The 8,410-nt window shown below is 42.2% G+C and overlaps 1 pseudogene; it reads right to left on the bottom strand.

Moving 5' to 3' along the window:
* Window positions 1-606: 606 nt before the first annotated feature.
* On the bottom strand, window positions 607-8,024 carry LOC135511250 (peroxisomal acyl-coenzyme A oxidase 3-like; annotated as a pseudogene).
* Between the last annotated feature and the right edge of the window lie 386 nt (window positions 8,025-8,410).

Raw genomic sequence — 8,410 nt, 5'->3', positions numbered from 1 at the left:
GGAGGACGGGAGGGAGAGTGGACAGGAGGGAGGGTGGACGGACGGACGGACGGACGGGAGGGAGGGTGGACGGACCAGTTTTCATATCTTTCAGAATTTATTTGTGGAGCCCTTGAATAAACCTTGAATAATGCAAGAGGGTAAAACTCAAGAGTATCAGCATTCACTTGTTAAAAAAATAAATAATATTAACTGATTTAAGAAGGAAATCCCACTTAATTACTATCAACTGATTAAGACAGTCCAGTTCTCCAAGTTTATGTACAAGTTTAACATCAATGTGAATCATTTTCTGTTGACGTTCACCAACATGAACAGTTTCAGGTTGTTTAGAGTAGTCATGTTAAGACTGACTCCTTTACATGTCTCAGTGGTACAGAGGAATTTTCCAAACATTTCTTCCTACTCTCCTCACCCCCTTTTTCCTCTAGGCTCCTTGTTACGCATTAAACTAGCAGTAAAAAAGTGCCAATTTTGATCAGGGTCGTATTCATTAGGCACCAACAGAAGAACACGGACTGAAACAAGTAGGGGACACACTGAACTTGTCCAATAAAACAAAACACTCATTTTCATTTGCAAAACTTTTTACTGCATTTTGTTACGGTTTGCTGTAACGAATACAGGCATTTCTGGGGATCCAATCCTAACCGCAGAGCGATTAAGGGCTCCCTCCTCCCCTTGTCATTAGGTGTTTTCTCAGAAGCCTCTTAAGGCCAAGTTCCCATCATTCAGGACAACCCAGAGAGGCCCGCTCTTTTTCTTTTTACGTGCTTGAGCACATGCAGTGTCATCTCAGTGTGTGTGTCTGTCTGTGTGTGTGTGTTTGTGTGTGTGAGAGTGCATGTCTGTGTGTGTGTGTGTGTGTGTGCAAACACAGACAGACATTTTTCTTTTCATGGGTCAAACCCATCCATGTTTGTTTGGAACAGAAACAGAGGAAAGATTCCTCCTGTGAGATCAGGCGTGGACGCCTGAAGACTTCAAACCAGATTGTTTGTTTATGTGTTTTCATTTGACATCCCACCACGGATAAGTAGAGCCCAGCCAAGTCCTACAGAAGGTTGGTGTTGGAATCCTGGCTAAAACTTTACAATGACAAACTATTAGGTTCTGAGACACAATAGTAGATATTTCATCATAGTCGTGGACATGCAGTTAGTTGTAAAAAATGTACTTCTACTTCATCATCCTTTCCTTTCTCCAGAGAGGAAAAGTATTTGTGAAAGGAGTCTGTGTGTGTGTGTGTGTGTGTGTGTGTGCATGCAGGTGGGTTTCCTCACCTTAAAAATGAATGACGGAGTATCCCTCAGGGTGATCACTGGATCATATTGAGCATATTTCCAGAGGGACTTGGCCATTGTGAAACACTGCAAACCTGATCGGTGAAACTAAGTATATCTTAGGTAGTTGCCAATAACCATTGAGCCCATTTTAGGAATACTGTTTCCGTGACATAGTGACCAGGTCAATCAAGGTGAAAACTATGATCCCTTATTGATGTCACTTGTTAAATACACTTCAAATCAGTGTAGATGAAGGGGAGGAGACAGGTTAAAGAAGGATTTTTAAGCCTCGAGACAATTGAGACATGGATTGTGTATGTGTGCCATTCAGAGGATGAATTGGTGAAACAAAAGATTTAAGAGCCTTTGAACTGGGTATGGTAATAGGTGTCAAGAACTGCAACCTGCTGGGTTTTTCAAGCTCAACAGTTTCCAGTGTGTATCACCTAAAGGACATTCAACCAACTTGATACAACTGTGGGAAGCATTGGAATCAACATGGGCCAGTATTCCTGTGGAACACGTTCGACACCTCGTAGAGTCCATGCCCCGACAACAAGAGGCTGTTCTGAGAGCAGGGGGGGACTCTGCACACCCTGGGAGAGAATGTTATGCACACAATGGGGGAGAATGTTATGCACACCCTGGGAGAGAATGTTATGCACACCCTGGGAGAGAATGTTATGCACACCCTGGGAGAGAATGTTATGCACACCCTGGGAGAGAATGTTATGCACACCCTGGGAGAGAATGTTATGCACACCCTGGGAGAGAATGTTATGCACACCCTGGGAGAGAATGTTATGCACACCCTGGGAGAGAATGTTATGCACACCCTGGGAGAGAATGTTATGCACACCCTGGGAGAGAACGTTATGCACACCCTGGGAGAGAACGTTATGCACACCCTGGGAGAGAACGTTATGCACACCCTGGGAGAGAACGTTATGCACACCCTGGGAGAGAACGTTATGCACACCCTGGGAGAGAACATTCTTATGGTTGAAAGTTCTGTTCCAAATAACATTGTGGACGTTCTAAGTAATATAAAGTAGGATTCTACTGCCCTCTGGTGGTCTTGAATTGTCTAGAAGAAAAATAAACACCTATTTAGGCAAGGTGCTGGCAAGGGGAGTAGAAAACTTGAAAAAAAGAGAGCTGCACACTCTAGGAGCTCAGATGCAGAAATGTAATTACCAACGTTTTGACAGTCAAGCTGTCTTCATCAGGGTATAATCGCAAACACTGCGGGATGACTTGTTTATGTAGTGTCAAAGACACAGGTGTCTGTAATCATGGCCAAGAGTGGCCTAATATCATTGGTTAATTATCAAATATTAAAATGTCATACAAAGAACAGCATATAAACACCAATGGATTGCATACGATCATAGATTAATTTGACTACACAAGCTTACAAACAATTACAATGGCAGAGTCACAATAATGGCTTCAGATCAAAGTCTTCGTTGAGACCGAAGGGCGCAAGGGTCTTTAAGTTAAAGATCCAGGCAGCCTCTCGTTTTAACAATAAAATATCAAGGTCACCCCCTCTCCTAGGGAGGGTGACATGTTCGATGCCAATATAACGCAGACGAAATCGAGTTGCCTGCCTACAAGAAGTGGGCCGCAACTGGATAAGTAAAGATTTACACCTAATGGTGCTACGATGCTCTGAGATACGTACTTTTAATTCGCGCTTTGTTTTACCAACATATTTTCTTTTACCACAAGGACAAGTTATAAGATAAATAACTGCCTTAGTGGAGCAGGTAATAACACCTTTGATTGGGATCGATTTCCCTATTTGTGGGTGTTTGAAGGATCTACATGTATAAGTGCCATTGCATTGAGCACAGCCATTACATTTGTAATTTCCATCCAGTAGGGGCGCAAAAAGACGTTCACAATGAATGAGTGTTTAGTAATATAATAACACGAATGTTTCTCATTTAGACTGAATGCCAAAAATAGGATGGTGTGATGAAAGACAATTTTATTTTCTATAAAAACAAATGTTATTGAACCTGTTCATTGTCCAGTCCGTTCTCACCCAGTTTTCCCCTGTATCTCCTACCATCACTCCTGGCATCACCAGCAGTCTTGGGGTCTCTGACCTGTCAAAGACATAAGTCACAATCAATATAGGTTGGATAGATTTGATATATAACATCACAAGCTAACACTGAAAGAGAGTGCCCCACATTCTTTTCAATGTTTCCATTGTAATTTTCAAAGATGTAGATGTTCATTTCAAATAATTAAACGTGTTCTTTCCATATAGAGCAAAACGAAACATACAATACATAAATAAAAATAAATACGTAAATAATATAGTTGGTAAGAGAATGGTGGTTGCAAAGGGGGGGGGGGGCTATGCCCTCCCTCCAAAACAGTACTAATAGTCACAGGATCAGTACCACACAAATGTACACTTCACCTCCCCCCAAGAGGCCCCAGAAGAAGACAAAAAGGATACATCAAACAAACCTGGTGTGTCATCACAGTGGTCCCTTACCCGCAGTTCGAAAGCTCAGGTGGAACAGACCCAAACTGGCACCGTTTTCAAAGCCAAACCGAATGCCACCAAGAAAACAGAAAGGTGTCACAATGCACCTTTATTCCCCCGGGAACATCTCTTCCGAATTCAAAAGTAATCGGAGAAGCAATCGTCTAGTTTTTTAAGTGTATCTGCAATCTGATCACAATAGCCCTGCTGGTCACGCAACCAATCACATCCACAATCCTTTTTTAATCAGAGTGCAGACCGTGACAGGACAGCTACTGGTGAATCATCATTGACACTCAAGTCGTTTAACTCTATGAATCATGGCTGAGTTGCTGAAGAAAACAAAAAATGGTGCAAGGTTTGGTTTCCAATATATTTACATTTTATATAAGTCAGTGTATTTATTTTGATGACAAATACAAAATAACCCGTGTTTGTGTCCCATCCACCTGTGTCCTAGGATCGTACTTGGCTGTGGTCCTCATAGCTCTGGTATTGGAGGGAGACAACAACAGGTGCAGCTTACAGGACTTCAGACACCAGAAGTTGTATTGTATTGAACTGGCGTGTCTTTGTATTTCAACAGTTTTGTGTCCCTGGATATATGTTTATTGAAGTAGAGAAATACATAGCCTGTAGTCGTATTGTCTCCATACCTGTTAATCTATGGGCGATGTGCAATCTGTTTCTCTACTGTCAACCTTTTAGGTTTTTTTTTCTCTTTTTGTTTTTATGGATAACATTTGGGTCAATGCCTAGTTGGTAGAGCATGGTGCTTGCAACGTCAGGGTTGTGGGTTCGATTACCACCGGGGACCAGTTTGGAAAAATGATGAAAAATGTATGCACTCCCTACTGTAAGTCACTCTGGATAAGTGTGTCTGCTTAAATTTAATAGTGTGTGGTAACAACTAGAAGTTGTCTTTTAGGTACAGCATTCTAGCATAGTTAGCAGCATCCAGGGCAAAGTGCATACATGCATAACACACTGAACTGCAATAACCTGCCACTATGAAATCGCTGTTTAGACATGTTTACATGGCTTCCAAGACATGTCAAAGGGAGAAGGTAGATATGAATGAATGTGTATGCTGATTGTTTGTCTACTGTCATGTCCTCCGTATCCTGCACATACTCGGCTATGTCTCTGGGGTCCGGAGTTGGCCACTGTCCCACCAAACATCTGAAACAGAACAAAGCCATGTTTACACTGTAATAATCTCTTATATCATGTCTCCTGAGAAGATAAAGACGTGCATTACTCCATATGATGCTTCTTCTATGATGTTATCATAGACTGTTCTCTCTGCTACCGCACAGCAAGCAGTACCAAGTCTAGGTCTAAACAGCTTCTATACCCCCAAGCCATTAGATTCCTGAACATCTAATAAAATGGCTTCCCGGACTATTTGCATTGCTCCCCCCCCCCAACCTATTTTACACCGCTGCTACTCTCTGTTATTATTTATGCATAGTCACTTTAATAACTCTACCTATATGTACAGATCACCTCAATTACCTAGACTAACCAGTGCCCCCCCCCCCACACACACACACACACACATTGACTCTGTACCGGTACCACATGTACAGTGCCTTGCGAAAGTATTCGGCCCCCTTGAACTTTGCAACCTTTTGCCACATTTCAGGCTTCAAACATAAAGATATAAAACTGTATTTTTTTGTGAAGAATCAACAACAAGTGGGACACAATCATGAAGTGGAACGACATTTATTGGATATTTCAAACTTTTTTAACACATCAAAAACTGAAAAATTGGGCATGCAAAATTATTCAGCCCCTTTACTTTCAGTGCAGCAAACTCTCTCCAGAAGTTCAGTGAGGATCTCTGAATGATCCAATGTTGACCTAAATGACTAATGATGATAAATACAATCCACCTGTGTGTAATCAAGTCTCCGTATAAATGCACCTGCACTGTGATCTCAGAGGTCCGTTAAAAGCGCAGAGAGCATCATGAAGAACAAGGAACACACCAGGCAGGTCCGAGATGCTGTTGTGAAGAAGTTTAAAGCCGGATTTGGATACAAAAAGATTTCCCAAGCTTTAAACATCCCAAGGAGCACTGTGCAAGCGATAATATTGAATTGGAAGGAGTATCAGACCACTGCAAATCTACCAAGACCTGGCCGTCCCTCTAAACTTTCAGCTCATACAAGGAGAAGACTGATCAGAGATGCAGCCAAGAGGCCCATGATCACTCTGGATAAACTGCAGAGATCTACAGCTGAGGTGGGAGACTCTGTCCATAGGACAACAATCAGTTGTATATTGCACAAATCTGGCCTTTATGGAAGAGTGGCAAGAAGAAAGCCATTTCTTAAAGATATCCATAAAAAGTGTTGTTTAAAGTTTGCCACAGGCCACCTGGGAGACACACCAAACATGTGGAAGAAGGTGCTCTGGTCAGATGAAACCAAAATTGAACTTTTTGGCAACAATGCAAAACGTTATGTTTGGCGTAAAAGCAACACAGCTGATCACCCTGAACACACCATCTCCACTGTCACACATGGTGGTGGCAGCATCATGGTTTGGGCCTGCTTTTCTTCAGCAGGGACAGGGAAGACGGTTAAAATTGATGGGAAGATGGATGGAGCCAAATACAGGACCATTCTGGAAGAAAACCTGATGGAGTTTTGATGCAAAAGACCTGAGACTGGGACGGAGATTTGTCTTCCAACAAGACAATGATCCAAAACATAAAGCAAAATCTACAATGGAATGGTTCAAAAATAAACATATCCAGGTGTTAGAATGGCCAAGTCAAAGTCCAGACCTGAATCCAATCGAGAATCTGTGGAAAGAACTGAAAACTGCTGTTCACAAATGCTCTCCATCCAACCTCACTGAGCTCGAGCTGTTTTGCAAGGAGGAATGGGAAAAAATGTCAGTCTCTCGATGTGCAAAACTGATAGAGACATACCCCAAGCGACTTACAGCTGTAATCGCAGCAAAAGGTGGCGCTACAAAGTATTAACTTAAGGGGGCTGAATAATTTTGCACGCCCGATTTGATGATGTCAAAACAGTAGTGTTACAGTAGTGTCTCAAAGACTGGTTAGACTGGTCCCTGCAGATCACATAAAGAAAACAAAATCCATCAATCCATTCTCCACCCATCTGTCCAAACTCACCCATTTGTTGGTCCAGGAACTTTTCCCCCAGTGACCAGCTGTACGTGCCCTGACAATTTCTCTATCCCCATCTCTCTCGCTTTCTTTCCTCTTAGCCCATCGATCCATCAAAACTCAACCATTTATGAATGATTCATAAAATCTTGGCACCTAGGGGCCAGTCATACAAGCCCAGACAGTCATTCAGCACCACTGTACTCCACGACTTCCCCATGATGTCATCGTGTGTCAAGGAAGTCGTACCGGAACAGCTGTTTACAGCGTCTGAACGTGACCTCACACATCTACTCCGTGGACAGGTCTTCGCCGGGCTGCCAAGCAAAGATACGCTCGTTCTTTAACGTCCGGAGCACGTGTTCTGGAATTGTGTGCAAAAATATTGTCACGTGATTTGTGGTAGATACCTGAGTCGGAAGAGCAAGCGAGATATTTTTCTGGTTTATACACAGTCAATGAACTAACTAGACCAGACTCAGCTGCTTTTGCATTGGTGCGTATGGGAGAGCCACTCCTTAAGTAGACCGGAACTGTGACCTACCTTTTTTAATGGTAAACAGCCTTTATGGGATATCTTCATTTATCCACCATGGTAGATACTCCTCTAAGAATAGGTCTAACAGTCAGTCACCATTGTCAGTGTTTCTTTACACAACCTATTTACACATAAAAGGCTCTGATATAGGTTAGCCTTCCTTTACTGCTCAATTCTTATTGCATACCATACTTTCAATGCTAGCAGTCCTCTCCCTCAAGGAACATGACCATGTCTTTCCAGTTGAAGGACGTTTTCCTCTTGTGTACATCCAGAGGAACTGCTTTTGTCCATCTTGCTCATACTTTCCTATGCTTCCCTAGAAGAAAGAGTGGAAATAACAGGGGATGAGTGGAGAGTTGTATTGATGCAAGCAATCCCTGAGTCATCCAATATCTTGATGTAGCCTACTCGAAAAGATTTTAGATAACATTCTTGAGAATGTGCAGAGAAGTGGCAGCCAGGGTGTGTAGTTCAAACGTATTTTTCAGAAAATCATCTATAGAGCAAGGGTCACCTGTCAATATCTGAGAAAACCATGCATAACATCTATCAATTTGCTCTATCAACAAATAACTGTTACAATCTTAACATGGATTATCACAAACCTAGACTAGATAAACGTGTCATTTTGTTGAAACTGACAGCCAAAGAAACAAACACTTTCATAACACAGCACACTTCCAAAGCGCTCACAGCTGAATATAATTACACTACGTATAATTATGTTCTGTTATGTCGCGCATTTACAGATTATATAAATTCAGAACCACAAATTCCTTCCCAAATTGATTAAAAGCAAAATGGTCGAGAAGACAAAAAAAAATCTGATTTTCTTACCTGCTCTGCTCTGCTTTGCTCTGCACTGATGTCACGTCAAGGCGCTCGGTCAAAAATGACGCATGTGCAGCGCGACCGATTTTGTG

This window comes from Oncorhynchus masou, chromosome 23 (assembly GCF_036934945.1).
Source record: "Oncorhynchus masou masou isolate Uvic2021 chromosome 23, UVic_Omas_1.1, whole genome shotgun sequence".
Classification (NCBI taxonomy): domain Eukaryota; kingdom Metazoa; phylum Chordata; class Actinopteri; order Salmoniformes; family Salmonidae; genus Oncorhynchus; species Oncorhynchus masou.
This window is presented reverse-complemented; position numbering and strand designations above follow the sequence as displayed.